Genomic DNA, 27,365 nt, shown 5'->3' with positions numbered 1-27,365 from the left:
CAGCATATGTAAAGGAATGCCTTAAAATATATCTGTGCAGCATGCAATTCCTAAATATGTGTTTGGATTTATGATGTGCCTATCATAGAATCCCTACAGTGGGGAAGCAGGCCATTTGGCCATTGAGTCCATTCTGACCCTCTGGAAAGCATCCCACCCAAACTCAGTCCCAATACTCCTACATTTACCACGGCTGAGCCACCTAGCCTACATATCCCTGGACAGTTTGGGCAATTTAGCATGGCCAATCCACTTAACCTACACATCTTTGGAATGTGGGAGGAAACTGGAGCACCCAATGGAAACTCATGCAGACATGGGAAGAATGTACAAATTTCATATAGACAATCACTTGAGGCTAAATTTGAACCTAAGCCACTGGCACTGCTACCCTATAGACCTGCACACTAAGCATAGGTTGGTCAACAAGCCTCAACGCAATGTACTGTCATGATCATGATGTAAAGCAGAGCACAACACACATGCACTGACTTAGTGGAGGACAAAGAATTGATCTTCATGTAAAATGGACATTGGCTGGACCGTGTGTGGAGTGTGCACTTTGTGGGTAGAGTATTCTGTTCTATTCTACAGTCCTATACTGAACTCTCTATTGTATTTCCTCCTATATCACCTATAGTTTGCTGTTTCTTTACCCCCTCCACTATATGAATTTTTCTCTACCCACCACCATTGTTACCACTGTGTTTGACTTCCAATTTAACATATTAACATGGAATTCCTTTATGTGGTATTTATGAGAGCAGTCAATATCTCTGTTAAAATAGCAGACAAAAATAATCCGAATAAACATTCAGAGAATAACATTGTGCAATACAATTTCACTGCAGCCAATAGTTTAAGCTGTGCAATATGGGTAATAACATAAGAAAACCTTTAAAACACCTCAATGTTTCCTCAGGCTATCTGAGTAGTGATAAGTCTAAAGCAATATCCATCCTTGAACAATGAGTTTGCAGCAGATATTTGTTGGCAACGATGAGCAGAAACTCTAGGGAGTCTCAGCATAGCCTCTAATGGAGAATTTCTTTCAGCAGTATAGTGATCTCTACTCACTGAATATTTTTCTCCCTGAGAAAACTTACAGCAATCTTTCATAGCAACAAAAACGAATCTGACATCTACTTCAACGTTTCAGTTGTATTATTCTCTTGACATTTAATTAGACTTAAACTGAATTCCATAACAAAACGAATGTGACCTGTTTCGTGCTGGCATTTCTGTAATTCTTTTGTACAGTCATTTTCATGAAAGGTTCATTACTCACCTTTTTAGTGTTCCCCCTTGTCTTTTGTTTGATTTATATAAATACTTAAATTCAAAAGAATAACACAACCTTTTTACAGATGAGTTGGGAGCGGTGGGGAGTGGGGTGGGATATCCTTTACTTGCAAAATCTCAATGAATATATTTGTCAGCCTCTGGTCATGGATTCAAATCCTACTCCAGGCACTCATGAAGAAAATCTAGTCTGGGATCTCCAATGCACTACTGAGGGAGTGCTGCACTACTGGAGTTGTCAGTTTTCAGATAAGAAGTTAAACCTCTCACATTGGCATAAAAAACTACTTCAACTAATAGCTGGAGTAGGAGGATTATCCCTGATTGCTGGTCAATCTTTATCCATTAACCAATAACTCTGAAACAAATTTCTCAGTTACTATCACATTGTTATTGATGGTACCTTGCTGAGTGCAAATTGGCTCCTGGCATCCCATGTTACAACTGTGATTCCATTTCCAATGTACTTAATTTGTCTGTCATACAGTTTGGGATTTCCTGGGTACATGAAAGGTTCTATATAAACTCCTATTTTTCTTTTGATGCACAGAAGTTTGTCATTCTCAATCTATTGCAATTTTCAAATTGTCAGTGTATTTCGAGGGTAACATCATTTGACAAATGACACCCAGAGAAGGAATTCCTCTGAGTATTAGATTGTGAGCATTCTTTCAAACCCTTTCTGTATATCCCAGGGATAATAGGAGTTAATGTGGTGAGGCATTTCTTATCTCTGGATAGCTACAGATTTCAGACATCCTTCAACCCTTACATTGATGACTGCAGCCAAGTAATTTGGTGAGAAACTTTCTGATTGCAAAGTTAATGAGAATAGGCCCTTGTCTCCACTCATCTTCAACATTTATAGCCAGACTGCATGTGTGATTAAGTGTTCATTCATGAATTTTTTTTGGGATAATGCACCAGGGACCTGGTTTGGTAAAGTTTTCACTGCAATCTCCCAAAGTTCTCACCTTTGCCCATGCTGCTCAGGGGCTGGAAAGATAACACTGATGGTTATTTTTGTAACGTAGGGAATGTGGCAGCAAGTTTATGAACAATAGGATCTCACAAACACCAATGGTATAAGGATCAGCCTTTTGAGGGTTCAGTATTGATTAGGCTATTGGGAAATGCAGCCCTGGTCTTCGAGTTCCTAGGGTGCAGATAGAAGCCATTCAGTTCATCGGGTCTGCACTGATCCTCTGAAGAGCATCCCACCCCGACCCACCCCACCCTAAGCATGGTTGACTCAACTCACCTACACATCCCCAGACAGTATGGGGCAATTTCCCATGACCAATCCATGTAAACTGCACATCTTTGGACTGTGGGAGGAAACCGGAGCACCCGGAGGAAACCTGCACAGAAACTGGGTGAACATGCAAACTCCACACAGACAGTTACCTAAGGCTGAAATTGAACCCAGGTCCCTTGTGCTGTGAGGCAACTGTGCTAACCACGGAGCTACTGTGCCACTCTTCAAAGTAATGTCCACCTGAGACAGCCAATGAGGCTTCGGATTAACCATGTTTAACACCCAAAGGACAGCACCTCCAACAGTCCCTCACTCCCTTGGTGCTACACAATCTTAATTAGTTGTCGTGATTCTTCCTTTCCAGCTCAGGAAGCTTAATTGCCCAGGTACAGGGGTTAAGGTGATCACTTGAAACTTGTATACTGGAAAACTGAGTATCTTCATCCCTCACAGCTCTCCCACACGTGATGCTTGAACATTAAGTGCTCAAGGTTGCTTGGGTTTATTGTAAGGGGATTGGTGAATAAGAATCAAGATTGATGAAGTTGATGTGCTGAAAATCTTGGCAAACATTAAGATTGATAAGTCCCCAGGACCAGACCAGATTTTTCCCAGGTTGCTCTGGGAAGTGAGAAAGGAGGTTGCTAAGCCACCGGCGATGATATTTGCCTCCTCACTCTCCACAGGAGTCAAACTGGAGGATTGGAAGGAGGCGAATGTTGTTTCTCTTTTCAAAAAGGGTAATAGGGAAATCCCTGGCAATTACAGACCAGTGAGTCTTACTTCTGTGGACAGCATGGTTTTGGAAAGAATTCTGAGGGATAGGATTTATGCCTATTTGGAAAAGCATAATGTAATTAAAGGCAGTCAGCATAGTTTTGTGAGGGGCAGGTCATGCCTCACAAATCCAATTGAGTTCTTTGAGGAGGTGACAAGACAGATCGATGAAGATCAAGCAGTGGTTGTGGTGTATATGGACTTCAGCAAGGCATTTGATAAGGTTCACCATGGTAGGCTCATTTATAAAGTCAGGAAGTGTGGAATACAGGGGGATTCGACTATCTGGTTCAGAATTGGCTGGCTGACAGAAGGCAGAGAATGGTTGTAGATGGAAAGTATTCTGCCTGGAGGTCAGTGTTGAGTGGTGTCCCACAGGGCTCTGTTCTTGGGCCTCTGCTCTTTATAGTTTTTATAAATGACTTGGATGAGGAGGTTGAGGGGTGGGTTAGTAAATTTGCTGAAGACACGAAGGTTGGAGGTTGATAGTATCGAGGGCTATTGCAAGCTGCAGTATGACATAGACAGGATGCAGAGCTGGGCTGAGAAATGGCAGATGGAGTTCAACCTGGATAAATGCGAAGTGATGCACTTTGGAAGGTCGAACTCGAATGCTGAATATCGGATTAAGGACAGGTTTCTTGGCAGTAGGGAGGAACACTTGGTTCCCTTAGATCCCTCAAATTTGTCACCCAAGTGAATAGGGTTGTTAAGAAAGCATATGGTGTTTTGGCTTTCATTAACAGAGAGATCGAGTTTAAGAGCCGTGAGGTTTTGCTACAGCTCTGCAAGTCCCTGGTGAGACCACACTTGGAATATTATGACCAGCTCTCGTCGCCCTACTATAGGAAAGATACAGAGGCTTTGGAGAGGGTGCAAAGAAGGTTTGCCAGGATGGTGCCTGGACTGGAGGGCTTGCCTTATGGAGAAAGGTTGGATAAGCTCAGACTTTTCTCTCTGGAGAGAAGAAGGAAGAGAGGTGATTTGATCGAGGTATACAAGGTAATGAGAGGCATGGATAGAGTCAATAGCCAGAGACTTTTCCCCAGGGCAGGTTTGACTGGCACGAGGGGTCATAGTTTTAAGATATTAGGAGAAAGGTATAGAGGGGACAGCAGAGATAGATTCTTTACACAGAGAGTTGTGAATGCATGGAGTACATTGCCAGCGGTGATGTTGGAAGCAGAGTCATTGGGGACATTTAAGTGACTGCTGGACATTCACATGGACAGCAGTGATTTGAGAGGTGCGGAGGTTAGGTTATTTTATTTTACATTAGGATTAATCGTCAGCACAACATCGTGGGCCGAAGGGCCTGTTCTGTGCTGTACATTTCTATGTTCTAATAAGGAAGTCTATAATTATAGAGCGCTTTAGTGAGACCACACCTAGAGTAGTGTGCGCAGTTTTGTTCTCCATATTTAAGTATATCCTTGCAACAGAGTCAGTCCAGCAAGAAATTGATTCCTGGAATAAGAGGATTGTGCTTCAATGAGAGGTTGAGTAAATTGGACCAATAGCATCAGGAGCTTAGATAAATAAGAGGTGATTTAGTTGAAACGTAAAAGATTCTGGAGGTCTTGACAGGATAGATACTATGGGAGTAGCTAACCCATCCCTGTTGATAGAGACAGCACGCCAGCAGTTAGAGCCCTTACATGGTCACTTAAGAGCTTCAACTCACCACCTCCCCACTTACCTGGCTTCCCAGTGGCTGCCTCCTTGGATGCTGCCTGACCTGCTGCGCTTTTCCAGCAACACATTTTCAGCTCAGTCCCAACCCTCAAACTCAGCACCACCTTCCTAACCTGCAGTCTTCTTCCTGACCTCTCCGCCCCCACCCCCACTCCGGCCTATCACCCTCACCTTATCACCCTCACCTTAACTTCCTTCCACCTATTGCATTTCCAACGCCCCTCCCCTAAGTCCCTCCTCACTACCTTTTATCTTAGCCTGCTTGGCACACTTTCCTTATTCCTGAAGAAGGGCTCATGCCCGAAATATCGATTCTCCTGCTCCTTGGATGCTGCCTGACCTGCTGCGCTTTTCCAGCAACACATTTTCAGCTCCCAGCAGGGGAACCAAGATCACCTGCCTACCAGCTTTGGGGGGATTCTGGGGCACCAATAGAGCTAAGGAATTGGCCTGTGAAGCATCTGACTCCCTGAATTCCCTCTCCCCACAATGATCACCTCATGAGAAGTAAAACAGACAGTTAACCTTCTTACATTGGGTCACCTGAAAAGAAGGAATTGATGGATAGTCTTTTGGACCCAGAAGCTGCCGGCCAATGATATATGATGCCACTGCGATAGACTGAGAAGCTTGGTGGTCAGCTCTTAACAAGTTTGTTGATATAAGACCACAAAAGATAGGAGCAGGAGTAGGCCATTCAGCCCTTTGAGCCTGCTCTGTCATTTAACGGGGATCATGGCTGATCTGTTCCTCATTACCCTTCATTAAGTTTAAAAAGAAATGTGTTTCATCAAAAGAATGAGCACTGTAAAACTGGGCCCTGACATGGAGTCAGTGCACTGTGTAAAGTATGGCAAAAAGCTGGGGAATTGTGTTGTATTTCTCCAGGTTCACAGCAGATCAGCCTGTGAACAGTCACACTCTAATTTTCTCTCATCAAAATTTAGTCCATGATAATAGCTCCAAGTGATCCAGTAAATCATTGAAAATACTGTTAAGTGCTTGTTAATATTTGTTGGTGGACAACCCCAAAGCACAAAATCTCATGTATTTAATGAGGTCTGTTTAAAATGGATATACTCTTGGAGGGCAATAAAGTCAAAGTCATTATCCCAGTTGAAATATTATGGTCAATGCAATCAAATCTCTCATTTGCATTAGTGAAATAGCTTTGAAATAATTCCACAATAAAACGGCAAGTCAGATGTATTTTTTAAATTGCCATAATATTTAATTCTAGTGCACATAGCTTGTTATTAAATATGTGTCTCATTTGAAAATAGATTCAAGTGAATGCCAACATCTTCAGTTGTGATAAGAACATGCCAAAACTTCACCTTCATGAAATGCCAGAAGGGAATCATTTGTCAAAAGATTTGTGCCAACACAAAGGATGTTTTGTATGTATTTCTGGCTTGCTTTTCTCTTTTTTTTCCTTTGATCTAATCGTCTATTTTCAGAAGCCTTGTTATTTGGAATGCAGTGAATTTATGGTCTGTTTTTGATAAACTCTGAACAGGTGCAGTAAAGAATGGGAGTGAAGGCATCTATGTCTAATTTAATATGTACAGTTTCAAAAGGAAACCTTACACTTTGTTTAGTATATAGCAGTTTCGACATTAGATGTAATTGTCAGTTTAAAAGTCTATTGCAGTGAGACAAGGTTGTGTTTATCTCCCATTCCTGTGATTTTTCTTTAAACTGAAGACCTCAATGTTAAAGTCCAGTTTGCGAATGGTATGTCCAATTAACTTTTTGCTGTCGATTTAATTCTGACAAGGAAGCAATTCGTATTCAGTAACTAATAGCACCAAAAGCAGCATATGAAGCATTATAAAATCATGGTCAGCTTGATCAGGTATCATTCTGCTAAAATGCCACATTATTAAAGGATACAAAAGATCCTTGAGAAGCAGTGAAAATTAGGTTTCATAATGAGCTTAGCATGATTACGCTAAAGTAACAGTGCATTGGCAATTTACTTTAAATCTCTTCTGACTTTTATTTCACAGAATATTAGAACCACACAATTCAGAAAGAGGCCAGCCATCTCATTGTACCTATCTTGGTACTTTGTAGAAGTTTATTCCCACTATCCCGGATTTCCAGTAAATCGCTATCATTTTCAGCTGCCTCTTCAATATCTTTTTGAAGGTTCTTCTCCAACCTGTCATCGTGACCTTTCCAGACAGGGCATTCTGATTCCTAACTGCTCACTGTGGAACAGAATGTTCCCTTTACTCCCCTACAATATTTAACAAGTAAAGATAAAGTCACCATAGTTCCTGAGATCGATAGGGCTGCTCTCTCGTCACGGTGAGCCAACTGTTGGGCGATTTAACCTGAGGGTCCCATGTCACAGAGAAGAGGCACGGTTGAGAAAGTACAACCTTCAAGGTGACCTCAGCTGGTACAGGGATTGAGTCCACAAAATGAATTGAATTGATGTCATTTTACACTGCAAGCCAGCTGTCCAGCCAACTGTGCTAACTGATCCCAAAAATGCACGCAACAAGTGCTGGAGAAATGCAGCAGATCTGGCAGCATCTGTGGAGAGCAAAGTGAAAATGTTTGAAGAAGAATCATTGGATTTGAAATGCTAACTCTCCTTCTCCCTCCCCAAGTGTTGCCAGACCTGTTGAGTTCCACATGAACAAGGAACAAGAGGAGGCCAGTTGGCCCTTTGAACATGTTCATCTATTCAACAAGGTCATGACTGATCTAATTTTAACTTCAACTCTGCATTCCTGCATTTCCCCAAGAACCTTTCATCCTATGAGTTTCTCCAACACTTCTAGTTTTCATTTCTGATGTCCAGTATCAGCAATCGTTCGCTTTTATTTGAGTTTAATATTATATTGTTTGTCACCTCTTCGTGCTTCAGGTTTCCAGCAGACTATTGTATTTTGCTTGACTTCAATGGAAATAAAACTGATGAGCGATGTAAAAGGGTTGAGACTTAACAATCATCTTTTGTACACTCTCACACAGACAAAATCATAACTGTGACTTTCCCAATTAAATGGTTGGCACACCAGCAGAGGAGATGTTGTCTGCTATATGACAAGTGCCGTATCAGACCAGCATGTTCCTTGCCCTTTTGTTTTTAACAAAGAAATGAAGTCAGTTTTGGCTTTGAACAGATGTTTCGTGTCAGTCACATGTCAGTCTTGCCAGGACATGGCTTGGATCTATTCACATTGGTCAGAGAATCTACACATAATGATCAAATGAAGGAGTTGATCTTTGACAGGTTTTACTAATTCAGTGTTTGCATTGTTTTTCAAATACAAAAGGTTACAAATGCCATTGTGTTTATGTTTAAATTACTTTTAAATGGTAGCTACAAAATGCTGGGGAAATAAACTGAAAAGAACAAACTGCAGCTTGAGAAAGGAAGTAAAACAGCAACAGTGAAGTTGAAATCAACTCGGCCAAAGTGAGGGCTGCAGATGCTGGAAATTGGAGTCGAGAGTGTGACGCTGGAAAAGCACAGCAGGTCAGGCAGCATCGGAGGAGCAGAAGAATTAATGCTTCGGGATGAAGGACTTTTGCCTGAAATGTCAACTCTCCTGTTCCTCAGATGCTGCCTGACTTGTTGTATTTTTCCAGCACACGCTCTCAACAGTGAAGTTAAGTTCACTTGGCAGCATGACACTGAACCTCGAGTTTAATTCCTTCGTGGGGTATAGGCGTTACATATATTTAGTGCCCATCCACAGCTACTCTGCTGGTGGTGAGCCACTTTTTTTGAACAGTTGCATTCCATGAGTTAATTGGCTGGTCTCGACTATTCATGCTGGTCTCAGCAGAAGGTTGGCCTGAGTTCTCACCATTGACAGTAATTTTTTTTATTCTTTTGTGGGCATTGCTGGGTGGCCAGCAGGTACTGCCCGTCCTTAGTTGCCCATGAGAACATGGTGGTGAGCTACCTTCATAAACTACTGCATTCCATGTGCTGAAGTTTAACCTACGATGCTCCTAGGAAGAGAATTCCAGTGACAGTGAAGAAACGGTAATATATTTCCAAGTCAGGATGGTGAGTGGCTTGGAGGGGAACTTGCAGGTGGAGGTGCTCCATTGTATCTGCTGCCCTTGCCCTTCTAGAAGGGAGTGGTCATGGTTTTGGAAGGTCCTGTCTGAGGATCTTGTGTGAATTTCTGCAGTGCATCTTGTAGATAGTACAGACTGCGTCAGTGGTGTCAGTGTGGATGTTTGTGGATGCAGTGCCAATCAAGCAGGCTGCTGTGTCCTGGACGATGTCAAGCTTCTTGAGTGTTGTTGGAGCTGCACCCATCCAGGCAAGTGGGGAATAGTCCATCACACTCCTGACTTGTTCCTTTGCAGATGATGGACAAGCTTTGGCGAGTCAGGACATGAATTACTCATTGCAATATTCCTTCCTCTGACCTGCTCTTATAGCAACTATGTTTCTGTGGCAAGTCCAAATGAGTTTCTGATCAATGATAATCCCGAAGATGTTGATAGTGGGCAATTCAGAATGTTACTTGTCACTTGTCAGCCCAAGCTTGGATATTGTCCAGATTTTGTTGCCTTTGAACATGGACTGCTTCAGTATCTGAGGAGTCACAAATGGTACTGAACATTGTACAATCAACAGTGAACATCCCCATTTCTGACCTTTTGATGGAGGGAAGGTCATTCATAAAAGCAGCAGCTGCAGATGGTTGGGTGTATGAACATTAAAATTGGGCTCAGCTCTGAGTGAAAAGACGCCATGACCAAAGGTGTGCAATTCGAAATTTCCTCTGAGGTTCCTTGGAGCCTGCGCATCAAAAAATATTAGAGTGGGTATTGATAATGGCATCTATTGCTCAGACTCACTCGTGAAGAAAGGCTAACATTAGAAGGCACTTTACAACATAGAAGCCTGATTTCCTGCTCTTTTATCCACCTCCTCTCACCTTTTCAAGCCTCACTTGATCAGGACAAATGTTCTGACAGCTACTTCAAGGGTGCATGGGTTTGGAGGGATAAGGGCCGGGTGCTGGCAGGTGGGACTAGATTGGGTTGGGATGTCTAGTCAGCATGGACGGGTTGGACCGAAGAGTCTGATTCCATGCTGTACATCTCTATGACTATGACTGATCAGGATGAAATAAATAATCAGATTACTCTAACCATAACCGTAACTTTTACCAATTGCCACACAGGAAGGTGTACTAGTTCTCTCTTCTTACCATCAATGTTACCTGCTGGGCACTTTCTACCATCCACCTGAACCATGTCTTTAAGAGGAACCTTGATTATCCGAACAATACGGAGGGAGAGTATTTTGTCGGATAATGGAATGTCAGATAACACAGTTTAGCAAAGCATCGTGACCTTGCGATCTTGCCGGATAATCCAAAATTCGGATAATCGAATGCCAGGTGATCCAGGATCCTCTGTATAATCCTCTGTTATTGTGCTGGATTTTCAACGTTCATTTGAGGCTGAAAGTTCTGGCAAGTTTTGTAGCCAACAGGTACGGATCAGGTCAGAGATTATTAATGTTTCGTTATTGCCCAGCAGTCATTCCCACCCCCACCCCCCCACCCCCAACCTTCTTATCCAAACGGACCACCTAAGGAACATGTTACCCCTCAAAATGGGCAAAGGATTGAAATATTAGCTGAATTATCAATTCGCAGTTACGGAAAGGGTACCTTTGAACAGGCTTATATCAATTAACCCAGGTTGAGACTCTGCACCGATGTGAATTGTTAGAATAACAGAAATGTACTCACATAGCACATTTCATGATAAAAACTGAGGGCATTTTATCCTGATCCAGTCAAAGTGCAAATGGGTAATGTAAGAAAATATACGCTGAATAAATCTATAGTTAGACTTTGATTAAAGGGAAAAGAACAGAAAGGACTTTGAAAGTGGAGTCATAGGTAGATACGATAGTGAAGAAGGCATTTGGAATGCTTTCCTTTATTGATCAGAGTATTGAGCACAGGAGCTGGGAGGTCATGTTGCGGGACATTGGTTAGGCTACTGTTGGAATATTGCATGCAATTCTGGTCTCCCTCCTATCGGAAAGGTGTTGTGAAACTTGAAAGAGTTCAGAAAAGATTGACAAGGATGTTGCCAGAGTTGGAGGGTTTGAACTATAGGGAGAGGTTAAATAGGCTAGGGCTGTTTTCCCTGGAGCATCGGAGGCTGAGGGGTGATCTTTATTGAGGTTTATAAAAACATGAGGGGCATGGATAGGATAAATAGACAAAGTCTTTTCACTGGGGTGGGGGAGTCCAGAATTAGGCAGCATAGGTTTAGGGTGAGAGGGGAAAGATATAAAAGGGACCTAAGGGGCAACTTTTTCACACAGAGAGTGGTACGTGTATGGAATGAGCTGCCAGAGGAAGTGGTGGAGGCTGGTACAATTGCAACATTTAAAAGGCATTTGGATGGGAATATGAATAGGAAGGGTTTGGAGAGATATGGGCCGGGTGCTGGCAGGTGGGACTAGATTGGGTTGGGATATCTAGTCAGCATGGACGGGTTGGACCGAAGGGTCTGATTCCATGCTGTACATCTCTATGACTATGACTGATCAGGATGAAATAAATAATCAGATTACTCTAACCATAACAAATCTCTCCCTATTGCCTTGCAACTATTTTTCTAAGGTTAGTTTATTTTCTGGAATGGTTATTAATCAGTATGTGGTGAAGGTTGCACTTTATCAGCCTCTGAAGTCATTTGCAGATGCATAGGAAACAGTCCAATAGTTTAATTCATGAAAAGGCTAACAGATTGCAGTGAAGATGCATGATTCCCTCCTCTTATTAATGTGTGTGATTAGGGAAGTGCATAGAATTCAACTGTGAAATTGAAATATGAACACCAGCAAAAGCAGCCAACTGAGTCACAGTCTGTGGAGCCAATTAAAGGCAGCACCACTGAAAGCCTTTTCCATGAGGTGCTCACACAATTAGCCTTGCACACTTGCAAAATTAGGTGAGATATTGCTATCTGCAACATAAATTCACCACTGTCTTTAATTCTGAGCAAGCAGTTTTCACACAAGCTCTCTTCAGATGTTTCCATATGAATCTTTAAAACTATTTGTTATGCACTTTGGAAAATGCTATCTCATGCATCCCCAGTGTGGGCAATAACCCAGAGATACATCTTTGTGTCAAATCAGATGGTGAGTCTCAAAGATCCTGAATGTCTATGGAGTGGGGGAAGGGAATTCAATTTGTCTTCACTAGCTGTAGTAAACACTGCCAATAAAGACCAGATTTATGGTTTTTTTATACACTGCATATAGAGGAGACCCACCACCCTCTCTATTTCTATTGGCACCCTTAATATGATGTAAATCCTTTTTAAAAATTATTGGAAAATAATCACACATTGCCAGCAAGATGTCACTTTAATGAAAAATCAATATCCCTCTGTAGCAACCAAGGTATATTCCATTCAATCTGTTTTTGCTATGTTTGACAAGTCTGTCTTATATATATCACTGTTTTTGATATGGTTCACTGTGTTGATATATCTCAGTGTATGAGACATCTCACTGTGTTTGATGTCTCACTGTGTTTGATATGTCTTGCTGGGTTTGATATGTCTCACTGTGTTTTATATGCCTCAATGTGTTTGACTTACCTCTGTGTTTGACATGTCTCGCTGTGTGTGATATGTTTCACCGTGTTTGATATGTCTCGCTGTATTTTATATGTCTCACTCTCTTTGATATGTCTCACTGTGTTTGATATGTCTCACTGTGTTTTTATGTCTCACTGTCTTTGATATGTCTCAATGTATTTTACATGTCTCACTGTTTGATATGTCTCACTGTGTGTGATATGTCTCACTGTGTGTGATATGTCTTGCTGTGTTTGATATGTCTCTCTCTCTTTGATGTCTCACTGTATTTAATATTTAATATGTCTCACTGTGTTTGATATGTCTCACTGTATTTGATATTTCTCAATGTATTTTCTATGTCTCACTGTGATTGCTATGTCTCATTGTGTTTGATATGTCTCACTGTGTTTGATATGTCTCACTGTGATTGATATCTCTCACTTTGTTTTATATGTCTCGCTGTGTTTCATATGTGTCACTGCGTTTGATATCTCTCAATGTGTTTTATTTGTCTCGCTGTTTTTGACATGTCTCGTTGTGTTTGATATGTCTCACTTTGTTTGATATGTCTAAATGTGTTTCATATATCTCACTGTATTTGATATATCTCACTGTATTTGATATATCTCACTGTATTTGACATGTCTCGCTGTGTTTGATCTGTCTCGCTAAGTTTGATATGTCTCACTGTGTTTTTATGTCTCACTGTCTTTGATATGTCTCACTTTATTTGATATGTTTCACTGTGTGTGATATGTCTTAGTGTGTTTGATATTTCTCAGCGTGTTCGATATTTCTCAATGTATTTTATATGTCTCACTGTGTTTGATGTGTCTCACTGTGATTGTTATGGCTCATTGTGTTTTATATGTCTCGTTGCATTTGGTATGTCTCGTTGTGTTTGATGTGTCTCGCAATCTTTCATATGTCTCACTGTGTTTGACATGTCTCACTATGTGTGATACGTCTCACTGTTTTTGATACGTCTCGCTGTGTTTGATCTGTCTCGCTGTGTTTGATGTCTCGCTCTGTTTGACATGTCTTACTGTACTTGATATGTCTCACTGTGTTTGATATGTCACACTGTTTCATCTGTCTCACTACATTTGATATATCTTACTGTGTTTGATATGTCTCACTGTTTTTGACATGTGTCGCTGTGTGTGATATGTCTCACTATGTTTGATATGTCTCACTGTGGAGAAAGTGAGGAATGCAGATGCTGGAGTACCAGAGTTGAAAAATGTGTTGCTGGAAAAGCGCAGCAGGTCAGGCAGCATCCAGGGAGCAGGAGAATCGACGTTTCGGGCATAAGCCCTTCTTCAAGAATGAGGAAGGTGTGCCAAGCAGGCTAAGACAAAAGGTAGGGAGGAGGGACTTGGGGGAGGGGCATTGGGAATGCGATAGGTGGAAAGAGGTTAAGGCCAGAGAGGAGGTGGGGACAGAGAGATCGGGAAGAAGATTGCAGGTTAGGAAGGCGGTGCTGAGTCCGAGGGTTGGGACTGAGATAAGGTGGGGGGAGGGGAAATGAGGAAGCTGGAGAAATCTGCATTCATCCCTTGTGGTTGGAGGGTTCCTAGGCGGAAGATGCGGCGCTCTTCTTCCAGGCATCGTGTTGCCATGGTCTGGCGATGGAGGAGGCAAAGGACCTGCATGTCCTTGGTGGAGTGGGAGGGGGAGTTAAAGTGGTTGGGGTGGTTGGATGGTGCGGGTATCCCAGAGGTGTTCTCTGAAACATTCCGCAAGTAGGCGGCCTGTCTCCCCAATGTAGAGGAGGCCACAAATGGGTGCAGCGGATGCAGTAAATGATGTGTGTGGAGGTGCAGGTGATTTTGTGACAGATATGGAAGGATCCCTTGGGGTCTTGGAGGGAAGTGAGGGGGGAGGTGTGGGCACAAGTTTTGCATTTCTTGCGGTTGCAGGGGAAAGTGCCGGGAGTGGATGTCGACTGACTGAACTGGTCCTCACTCTGAACAACTTCTCTTTCCAATCCTCCCACTTCCTCCAAATCAAAGGAGTAGCCATGGGCACCCACATGGGCCCCAGCTATGCCTGCCTCTTCGTCAGATATGTGGAACAGTCCATCTTCTGCAGCTACACTGGCACCACCCCCCACCTTTTCCTCCACTACATCGGTGACTGTATCGGCGCTACCTCGTGCTCTCACGAGGAGGTTGAACAGTTCATCCACTTTACTAACACCTTCCACCCCGACCTCAAATTTACCTGGACCGTCTCAGACTCTTCCCTCCCCTTCCTAGACCTCTCCATTTCTATCTCAGACGACTGACTCAACACGGACATTTACTATAAACCGACCGAATCCCACAGCTACCTAGATTACACCTCCTCCCACCCTGCCTCCTGTAAAAACGCCATCCCATATTCCCAATTCCTTCGCCTCCACCACATCTGCTCCCAGGAGGACCAATTCCAATACTGAACAACCCAGACGGCCTCCTTCTTCAAAGACCACAATTTCCCCTCAGACGTGGTTGACGATGCTCTCCACCGCATCTCCTCCACTTCCCGCTCCTCCTCCCCTCTAATCGCCACCAGGACAGAACCCCACTGGTCCTCACCTACCACTCCACCAACCTCCAGATATGATTTGGAGATGCCGGTATTGGACTGAAAGCTAGTGCTTCCAATTAAACCTGTTGGACTATAACCTGGTGTTGTGATTTCTAACCTCCAGATACATCGTATCATCCTTCGTCATTTCCGCCACCTCCAAACAGACCCCACCACCAAGGATATATTTCCCTCCCCTCCCCTATCAGCGTTCCGGAAAGACCACTCCCTCCGCGACTCCCTCGTCGGGTCCACACCCCCCACCAACCCAACCTCCACTCCCGGCACCTTCCCCTGCACCCGCAAGAAATGCAAAACTTGCGCCCACACCTCCCCCCTCACTTCCCTCCAAGGCCCCAAGGGATCCTTCCATATCTGTCACAAATTCCCCTGCTCCTCCACACACATCATTTACTGCATCCGCTGCACCCGATGTGGCCTCCTTTACATTGGGGAGACAGGCCACCTACTTGCAGAACGTTTCAGAGAACACCTCTGGGACACCTGCACCAACCAACCCAACCGCCCTGTGGCTGAACACTTTAACTCCCCCTCCCACTCCGCCAAGGACATGCAGGTCCTTGGCCTCCTCCATTGCCAGACCATAGCAACACGATGCCTGGAATAAGAGCGCCTCATCTTCCGCCTAGGAACCCTCCAACCACAGGGGATGAATGCAGATTTCTCCAGCTTCCTCATTTCCCCTCCCCCCACCTTATCTCAGTCCCAACCCTCGGACTCAGCACCGCCTTCCTAACCTGCAATCTTCTTCCCGACCTCTCCGTCCCCACCCCCTCTCTGGCCTATCACCCTCACCTTGACCTCCTTCCACCTATCGCATTCCCAACGCCTCTCCCCCAAGTCCCTCCTCCCTACCTTTTATCTCAGCCTGCTTGGCACACCCTCCTCATTCCTGAAGAAGAGCTTATGCCCGAAACGTCGATTCTCCTGCTCCCTGGATGCTGCCTGACCTGCTGTGCTTTTCCAGCAACACATGTCTCACTATGTTTGATATGTCTCACTGTGCTTGATATGTCTCATTGTGTTTTACGTGTCTCACTGTGTTTTTATGATTCACTGTGTTTAACATATCTCACTCTCTTTGATGTCTCACTGTATTTGATATGTCATGCTGTGTTTTATATGTCTTGCTGTATTTGACATGTCACACTGTTTGATATGTCTTAATGTGTTATATATATATCACTGTTTTTGATTTATGTCTCAATGTATTTTACATGTCTCACCGTATTTTTATGAGTCACTGTGTTTGATGTGTCTCGCTGTGTTTGATATGTCTCACCGTATTTTTATGATTCACTGTGTTTAATATGTCTCAGTCTCTTTGATGTCTCACTATATTTGAAATGTCTCGCTGTGTTTTACCTGTCTCAATGTGTTTGATATGTCTCGCTGTGTTTTATATGTCTCGCTATCTTTCATATGTGTCAATGTGTTTTATATATCTCATTGTTTTTGACCTGTGTCACTGTGATATGTCTCACTGTTTTTGATATGTCTCACTATGTTTGATATGTCTCAACATATTTTGTATGTCTCACCATGTTTTTATGGCTCACTGTGTTTAATATGTCTCACTGTCTCATTGTGTTTTATATGTCTCGCTGTGTTTTATCTGTCTCACTGCATTTGATATGTCTCAATGTATTATATATATATCTCATCATGTTTTTATGACTCTCTGTGTTTAATATATCTCACACTCGTTGATGTCTCACTGTACTTGATAAGTCTCAGTATTTTATCTGTCTCACTGTGTTTGATATGTCTCACTGTGTTCGATACATCTCACTTTTTAATATGTCTCACTGTATATGATATGTTTCAATGTGTTTGATATATCTCACTGTTTTATATGTCTCACTGTGTTTCATATGTCTCACTGTGTTTCATATGTCTCTCTGAGTTTAATATTTCTTACTGTGTTTGATATGTTTCGCTGCATTTTATATGTCTCACTGTCTTTGTCTCACTGTATTTAATATGTCACACTGTATTTGATCTGCCTCACTGTGTGATATGTCTCGCTGTGTTTGACATGTCTGAATGTGTTTTTTATGTCTCACTATGTTTGATATGTCTCAGTGAGTTTGATATGTCTCACAGTATTTTATATATCTCACTCTCTTTGATATATCTCACTGTATTTGATATGTCTCAGTGTTTGATATGTCTCACTGTATTTTATATGTATCGCTGTGTTTCATATGTCTCACTGAGTTTAAGATTTCTCACTGTATTTGATATGTCACACTGTTTTACATGTCTCACTGTATTTGAAATGTCTCGCTGTGTTTTATATGTCTCGCTGTCTTCGATATGTCTCAATGTTTTTTACATGTCTCACTTTATTTAATATGTCTCATTCTGTTTAATATGTCTCACTAGGTTAGACATGTCTCACTGTGTTTTATATGTCTCGCTGTATTTGATATTTCTCACTGCAATTGATATGTCTCACTGTGTTTCTTATATCTCACTGTGATTGATATCTCTCACTGTGATTTATATGTCTCGCTGTGTTTCATATGTGTCACTGCGTTTGATATCTCTCAATGTGTTTTATGTTTCACTTTTTAAAATTGTCTCACTGTGTGTGATATGTCTCGCTGCTTTTGATATGTCTCGCTGTGTTTGATATGTCTTGCTGTGTTTGATATGTCTTGCTATGTTTGATATGTCTTGCTGTGTTTGACATGTCTCACTGTGTTTGATACGTCTCACTGTGTTTGATACGTCTCACTGTGTTTGATACGTCTCACTGTGTGTGATATGTCTCACTGTGTTTGATATGTCTCACTGTGTTTGATATGCCTCACTGTTTGATATGTCTCGCTGTGTTTGATATATCTCGCAGTTTTCGTTGTGTCGCTGTATTTTATATGTCTCACTGTGTTTGATATGTCTCAATGTATTTTATATGTTTCACTGTATTTGATATGTTGCACTGTGTTTTATATGTCTCTCTGTATTTGATATATCTCATTGTGTTTTATGTCTCACCGTTTGATATGTCTCGCTGTATTTAACCTGTCTCGCTGTGTTTGATGTGTCTCACTGTATTTTGTATTTCTCACTGTGTTTTATATATCTCACTCTCTTTGATATATCTCACTGTATTTGATATGTCACACTGTGATTTATATGTCTCGCTGTGTTTCATATGTGTCACTGTATTTAATTTCTCTCAATTTGTTTTATATATTTCACTGTATTTAATATTTCTCACTTTGTTTCATATGTCTCACTGTGTTTGCTATGTCTTGGTGTGTTTCATATGTCTCAGTGTGTTTGATATGTCTTAATGTGTTTTATTTATCTCGCTGTATTTTAAATATCTCGCTGCATTTTTTTATGTCTCACTGTGTTTGATCGCTTTCTCCATGTTTGATATGTCTCAAAGTGTTTGATATTAGATTAGATTAGATTCCCTAGTGTGGCAACAGATCCTTAGGTCAACAAGTCCACACCAACCCTCTGAAGAGCAACCCACCCAACACTATGGACAATTTAGCATGGCCAATTCACCTAACCTGCACATCTTTGGACTGTGGGAGGAAACAGAAGCACCCAGAGGAAACTCATGCAGGCATGGGGAGAACATGCAAACTCCACACAGACAGACATTTGCCCGAGGCGGGAATGGAACCCGGGTCCCTGGTGCTGTGAGGCAGCAGTGCTAACTACTAAGCCACCATGCCGTCCAATATGTCTCACTGTGTTTGATATGTCTCACTGTGTTTGATATGTCTCGCTGTGTTTGATATGTCTCACTGTGTTTGATATATTTCAGTGATAGGCAGCATGGTTTTGTGTGGGGAAGATCATTCCTTGCCAATTTAAGAGTTCTTCAAGGAAGTGACCAAGTCATAAGATGAAGGAAGGGCTGTTGATGTCATATACATGGATTTAAGTAAGGCATTTGATAAGGTTCCCCATTGTAGATTAATGGAGAAAGTGAAGTCACATGGTGTGCAGGGTGTTCTAGCTAGGTGGATAAAGAACTGGTTGAGCAGTAGTAGTAGGAGACAGAGAGTAGTAGTTGAAGGGAGTCTCTCCAAATGGTGACCAGTGGTGTTACAGTATTGGGGCCATTTTTGTTTGTAATATACATAAATAATCTAGAGGAGGGCGCTGTTGGTATGATCAGCAAGTTTGCAGATGACACAAAGATTGGTGGAGTAGCAGAAAGCATAAGGGACTGTCAGAGGATAGAGGAGGATATAGATAGACTGGAGAGTTGGGCGGAAAAGTGGCAGATGGAGTTCAATCCAGACAAATGTGAGGTGATACATTTAGGCAAGACTAATTCTAGGGCGAATTATACAATGAATGGAAGAACCTTGAGATAAGTTGATGGGCAGAGAAATCTGGGAGTGCAGGTCCATTGTACCCTGAAGGTTGCTGCACATGTGGATAGAGTGGTCAAGAAGGCATATAGTATGCTTGCCTTCATTGGATGGGGTTTTGAGTATAAGAGCTGGCACGTCATGTTAAAATTGTACAAGACATTGGTTCGGCTGCATTTAGAATACTGTGTACAGTTCTGGACGCCACATTACCAAAAGGATGTGGACGCTTTGGAGAGGGGGCAGAGAAGGTTTACGAGGATGTTGCCTGGTATGGAAGGTGCTAGCTATGAAGAGAGGTTGAGTAGGTTAGGTTTATTTTCACTAGAAAAAAGGAGATTGAGGGGGGACCTGATTGAGATTTGCAAAATCATGAAGGGTATAGACAGGGTGGATAGAGACAAGCTTTTTCCCCAAGGTGAAGGATTCAATAACCAGAGGTCATGCTTTAAGGTGAGAGATGAAAAGTTTAAGGGGGATACACGCGGCAAGTACTTCACAGAGAGTGTGGTGGGCATTGCCAGCAGAGGTGGTAGATGCTGGCAAGGTAGATTCATTTAGGATGTGTCTGGACAGATGCATGAGTAGATGGGGAGCAAAGGGATACAGAGGCTTAGGAATTGACCAACAGGTTTAGACAGTACATTTGGATCGGCTCAGGCTTGGAGGGCCGAAGGGCCTGTTCCTGGGCTGTAAATTTTCTTTGTTCTTTGTTCTATTTCACTGTGTTTGATATGTCTCACTGTGTTTGATATGTCTCACTGTGTTTGATATGTTCTGATGCAAAGTACATCTCAAAATCTCCAAGGAGCAATAATCGTATAATTAGGAAATATATTGCAGGGTTGTTCTGATTAACCATTCTTAGTCCACTCCAGGTGCTGTGGGTCATCCCTCACCTTGTACCATCCTGGATAACCTTTCACACCAACGCGTCTCTCCATTCCAACCTTGCTTCACTCAGTTTCTCCCCTTTACATGGTACCAGAGTCCCAATGCAGTATGTTCATGAACATTTCCACCTGTTCCTCTCTCTTTGCAGATGCTGATGGATCTGCTGTCCATATTTGACATTATTTTGTTCAATATTCAGCTTCTTTCTGATCATTGCCAAACAACCAGAGTGGTTTTCTGATAGCTAGTCCTGGAGCAGCAGAAATTTCCTCCCAGTAAGTATTGGGAAGACTGAAACCATTATTTTTGCTCTCCCCTACCAAGTTAACTTGCCCAGCTACTAAATCCCCCCCATCTCTGTGGCAATATTCTGAGATCATTCAGGTCTGTTTACAACCTCTGTATTATATTTGAGCCTGAGACATGCTTGCAACCTTGTAGTCATGCATCACTGAGCCCACATTTGTCCATCAGCATTACATTAGGTAATGTGCCTCAGTTCATCTGCTGCTGAAGCTCTCATCCAGATTTTCATTATCTCCTGACTCAAAGTCAGTGCACCACTGCATTCGGAGTAAAACAGCATCAGTATTAAAGTGGCTGTCCTAATCATTACGTGTACAATCAAACAAATAACTGGCCTTTCATTTTGGATATTTTTTACTCTACCTGCTCAGAGATGTTATACACATCTATGGAGCAGATGGTTCATGAACCCAGGCAGTATCACTGTGCCACAACTACTTGGATAGTCATTATGTTTATGATGAAGAACAATGTCTGTTTCCCTTCTTAAACCAGAATCTATGATCCAAAAATACATCATTCTGAGAAGTCATTTGGTTTGTGTTGCTTGACTTGATCAAATGAAACATCATCATAAGCATTTACCTCATTCTTTTAGTAATGAGGTAACAAGATCATTTTAGGAAGTTCATATTAACTTAAGTATTTGTATAGTTACGAATCACAACTGTATACATGCTGTTAAAGTTGGTAACTTTGATTAGATTACTTACAGTGTGGAAACAGGCCCTTCGGCCCAACAAGTCCACACCGCCCCGCCGAAGCGCAACCCACCCATACCCCTACATCTACCCCTTACCTACCACTACGGGCAATTTAGCATGACCAATTCACCTGACCTGCACATCTTTGGACTGTGGGAGGAAACCGGAGCACCCGGAGGAAACCCGCACAGACACGGGGAGAATGTGCAAACTCCACACAGTCAGTCGCCTGAGGCGGGAATTGAACCTGGGTCTCTGGCGCTGTGAGGCAGCAGTGCTAACCACTGTGCCACTGTGCCGCCCACCATGTTCCCTCTTTCCCTTGTGAAAGTGGCTTGCAAGAGTTTCGGTGTTAACAAAGTGCACCCCTATCTATTACATTTTCAACTGACTTTGCTAATGATGTGGATAGGCTTTTTTATCCAGGCTTGTAAAGTTGCTTCTGCTCAGCAATTCATTAGTATTCTGGGTTTGCATGTAATTCCAGCTCTGGCCACTAGGTGATAGTGCATTTTGCTCCCAAATGTCACTCTCAATAGTTTTTGACGCATGTTTTCTCACGATATGAATGTTTAAAGCCCAAAATAAGAGTTCAAACATTTTAAAATACATTCTTACAAATAACTTGTCTAAATAATTTCACTGAGTTGCTTTGTAACATTTGATTGCTTCATTTAAATTATTGTATCTCTTGAACGTCTGCCTCGAAGGTTTCAATAAATTCAGCATGAAAGCTTTTGTTTATTTTGCTGGGGATGGAATCCCAAAGGAATGTTTGGTGAACTTCAGCCCTACAAATGAGTTCACTAGTTCTTTGTACAGCCACGATGGGGATTGTTTTGTTTGACAGTTTTATGAGCTGCTAAGAGAATTATATATCTTTGCAGTATCTTTCAATGCTTGTCTGTTTATTTTGATAGCTTTATGAGCTAAACCACTTTTCAAAGTGTATTTTAAAGGATTTTGCTTGTTTTGACTGTTGTATGAGCACTTCAAAGACTTCCCAGTGTCATTACAGAGTTCATGAATTCTGCCTATTTTGGATACTAGGTGAGTGAAGAGGGGGATGCAGTGGAATACAGAAGATGTGAGGGTGCATATGAAATATGAGAGTCTATGTGGGAGGGGCGGGGGCATGTGGGCAGCTGGGGAGGGGGTGGGAGTGATGATGAAGTTTAGGAAGCTGAGCAATCATTACATTGACCCAGGTCCTTTGTTGCCTCAGGTCTGCTTCAGCAACTGGTGGCCAAGGGTGAATGGGCTGACTTTCAGAAGAAAGATGAAAATGCAACTCCTATTATTTCTATGTACTCCATAAACTTCAAAAAACATACTGAGCTGCTGAGAAAGGGAGAGAGATTGAAACATTATCAGGTTAATCTGAGTGAAAACGTCAAAAGATAGTTCTATTTTGAGGCCATTGTGATCAATGATCTCACTGATCAATAGAAAAGCTAAGTTAAGAATGTGAAGAAACAATGATATGTTTAGTTAAAAAAAAACAAGAAAGCTTTGGTTTTATCAATAGCGCAAACTGCGATCTATGGATTTCTTGACTACAGAGTGTGTCCCAGGCTGGGTCATATTCAAGGCTGAGATAGATAGATTTTTTTAATCAGTAAGGGGATCGAGAGTTATGGGAGAAAGGCAGGAAAGTGCAGTTGAGGAAAATCAGCCACCATCTCATTGTATTGTGGAGCAGACCTGATGGGCTGAATGGCCTACTGAAGCTCTTAAGTCTTATGGTGTTATGGATAAACATTTCGAGGTAATGCTAATCAAATACAAAGCTTTAGATTAGCCTGCAGTCAGAATATTGCACCTAGCTTTGAATATTCCACATTGCACAAAATGCTAAGTGTGTGAAACCGGGTGCAGTGGAGATTTGCAAGGACAACAGAGACTTGAATTATTGGGGTAGGAGAGAGGAGGTCAGGCTGCTCCAGGGAAACACAAAGCCAAGAGGCATTGTGATGCCACTGTTTCTGGCCATTCAAACGTATCAGTGGTAATTAGGGATGTAAAATTAAGATTATCAAAAAGAGAAAGAGAGAGTTTAGAAGAATAACTTTTTATTAAAAGGGTTACTCAATGGAATGTTCCAGCAAGCATTGTTGGTGGAATATTCGCGTCCCTGGTACAGTGTGAGTAACAGTGGTAAAACCTCACAAGAATGAAAATCAGAGTCTGGACATAGAGAAATGATTTACAATCGTCCCGAATATTTTCAATGGTGGTTTCAGCGTCAAGTTTCTGGGAATGACAATTATCAACAATGTGCACTCATCCGCCCACATTGACACTGCAGTCAAGAAAGCACAGCAATGCCTTTAATTCTCAGGATGCTAAGGAAACTCAGCATGCCCATAAAGACTCTTACTGATTTTTATAGATGTACCATAGAAAGCATCCTATCTGGATGCATCACAGCGTGCCAAGGCAACTGCGTTTTCCAAGACCAAAACTATCGAGAATCATGAACACAATACAGTCCATCACACGAACCAATCTTCCATTTATTGACTCCATCTATACTTTCCACTGTCTCAGGAAAGCAACCAAAACAATCCCAACCTGGTTATATTCTCTTCCACTTGCTTCTGTTGAGCAGAAGACATGAAAGTTTCTATACAAGTGTGAATATGTTTTCCCCGATGTTATCAGACTTTTGAATGAACCTTTAATGCTAAAATTGTTGGTGGAATATTCGCACTCTCTGCACCTTCTAAGCAGCTATAACACTGTATCCTTCACTCTGGTCTGTCACCCTGATGCATTTGTATAGTACAATCTGCCTGTAAAGCTCATAAGGCAACACTTTTCATTGTGACTCAGTACACGTGACAATAATAAATCAAATCAAACCAAATTCAACATCTTGATACTGAGTGGCAATTATGTAATTTCCATGCATTTGCAGCTCATTATTCCCCTTCACTTACCTTATTTGACCCTTATTTGTAATTCTCCTCTTCTTCCCTGAGAAACTAGGTGGCTCAAATTTCTGAGGTAAAAGTCAGTGTATGTCCCTGGTGTCTACTGCCTGTCGAATGCCTGTGCCAGCCATCATCCAACTGTGCATGGAGCACAATGACCCAGCATGCTCTGTGACCACCTTCCTCAAACCTTCATCCACATATTGACCAAACATTGCCCTCATCACATCTTCACGGCTGCTCTGGAACCAAGTCGAACACCATTTCAGCCCTTCAAATGCTTGACTTTAGTTTTCTGGGACTCTGCACTTACTTGCACTGGCTGCCAGCCTCTGTGGATTGCATTGTTTTTTAATATAGGGCATGCTCAGTGCTAAGCTACAGGCTGCTAGCCAGGTAGGTCAACTGGGGAGTTGTGGAGATGTCAGTCCAAGGGGCTGGGTCATCCTTAATCAGTGACAGTCCTGAGGCCTTGCTTGGTAATGGTGGAGGGATTTACTAGAGGGCCATCCAGGGAGTCCTGAAGACAGTGGGAAACTCACGTCTGGAGTGGGTCACTGACATCTTTAGACAACCCTCAGACTAACGTAGCAATAACTCGCAACACTGTGAACACTTCCATCTGAGAAAGAGTGGAGCAGACAATGAATAGACTTAAGGTGAGATCTCAGTTCCAGGATTGTTTCAGAAGAGGCTTTGCGAGAACCCGGAAAGGGTGTTCCACATCCCAGTGGTATAATGTGCCCTTCACAACAAGAACCGACACAAGGCAAGGATGTCCCAGATACAAAGGAGATTGGGCTCACCAATAATCTTCTGAGGTTAAAGGTCAATCACAGAATTATTATTGATGCAGGAGGAGACCATTCAGCCCATTATGCCTGCACTATTACCGAGTGCCAATCTCCTGCCTTTTCACCATATCACTGCACACCATTTCTATCCAAATAATCATCCAATATCCTCAATAAATGCCTCACTTGAACCTGCCTCCACCACCTCTCCAGGCAGTGCAGTCCATACCCTGACTTCTCACTGCGTGACAAAATTTTTGTCCCACATAACCATTCAGTTGTTTTTCCAACACTTTAAATCCGTACCCTCACATAATTTTTCTCTTCTACAAGCAGGAACAGCTTCTCCCTATATACTCTAGCCAGCTTGCTCATGATTTTCAAAACCTCTACCAAATCTCCTCTGAGACTTCTTCGCTCCAAGGAGAGCAATCCCAACTTCTTCAATCTATTCTCATCACTGAAGGTTCTCATTCCTAGAACCATTCTCATAAATTGCTTTTGCACACCCTCCAAAGCATTCACATCTTTCCTATAACACAGCACTCACAACTGCACACAACACAGTGTCTTGTAAGAGCTAACATCACTTCCTTGCTCTTGTACTCTACGCCCCTATTAATGAAACAGAGGGTGGGTGTATGCTTTATTTACTGCTCTGTCCATCTGTCCTGCCACCGTCAATGACCTGTAAACATTTCCACCAAGGTCCCTCTGCTGTTGCACTCCCTTTAGAATTGTATTCCCAATTTATATTGTTTCTCAATGCTCTTCTGACCCAAGTGCATCATCGCACGCTGGAATCATAGAATCACTACAGTATGGAAATAGGCCGTTCAGCCCAACAAATCCATACCGACCCTCTGAAGAAAGTGGTTCACCCAGATCCATTCCCCTATCATATTACTGTACATTTACCCCTGACTAATGCACCTATTCTACACATCCCTGAACACTATGGGCAATTTAACACAGCCAATTCACCTAACCTGCACATCTTTTAGAATGTGGGAGAAAACCAGAGCACCCAGAGTAAAGCCATGCAGTCATGGGGAGAATGTGCAAACTCCACACAGACAATCTGCCTGAGGCTGGAATTGAACCTGGGTCTCTGGCACTGTGAGGCAGCAGTGCTAGCCACTGAGCCACCGTGCCACCCGTGAGGATGAGGCTATATGAGACAATCCATCCATGATGGAGAAATGCATCATTAAATGCAAGAAGCCAGGGAGAATTTCATTAAAATCCATATATTCTTTACTGACCATTCAGGAAAGGGCAACAATCAGTCAATGGATGAGTGAAAATCACAATGGCATTAAGATCAGGTAGCAGTTAAGGTTATCATTAAGGTATTACATCCTAATGTGGTACAATGAAGTCTCTCATGATAGGCAGCAAGTTGAAAGAAATCCTGAGGAATCTCGTTTTGATTGTCCCACAGTAACCCTTCAACATTTCAGAGATTGCAGAGACTGATAAATTGGTGTGAAAGGTTTGAACTTCCTGCAGGAAAGCAATATTGCTGCAAAAAACAATGCTTTGTGCAGCTTTTCTCCCACAGTGCTCTGACAGACATTGGACACGCGAATTGCTCAGTGTGTCAGTGATATTCTCAACAGATTACGCTCCTGAGTCTAATCGAGAAAGCAAACCCATTGAGGTGAATGTTGCTGAAATGGTGCAGGGTGCAGGTGAAAGCCTTGCTGATAAATCATCTGAGGGTTCAGTGGCTTCCTCCTCCTCAGAGGAGGAGGAGATAGTGCTGAGGGGCTCTCACAGCAGCCTCACTATGGGTGGTGCTAGTACCTACATTAGAGAGGGGATTAGTTACAAAGAGGGATAAATGGGTCAAGAATGAATTAGCACTGATGTTGATGGGAAAACAATGCAGAACAAGATAATGAGACTTACTTTGGGAGGCAATGACCGTATGGTATCATCACTAGATTATTCATCCAGAAATTCAGCTAATGTTCTAGGACACATCCTGCCATGGCAGATGGTAGAATTTTAATTTATTTTTTTTTAAAATCTGGAATTAAGGGTCTAATGAGGGCCATGAAACCACTAGGAGAAAGTGAGGACTGCAGAGGCTGGAGGTCAGAGTCAAAAAGTGTGGCACATTCCTGATGAAGGGCTTATGC

This window comes from Chiloscyllium punctatum, chromosome 38, assembly GCF_047496795.1.
Source record: "Chiloscyllium punctatum isolate Juve2018m chromosome 38, sChiPun1.3, whole genome shotgun sequence".
Classification (NCBI taxonomy): Eukaryota; Metazoa; Chordata; class Chondrichthyes; order Orectolobiformes; family Hemiscylliidae; genus Chiloscyllium; species Chiloscyllium punctatum.
Note: the sequence above shows the minus strand (reverse complement) of the source record.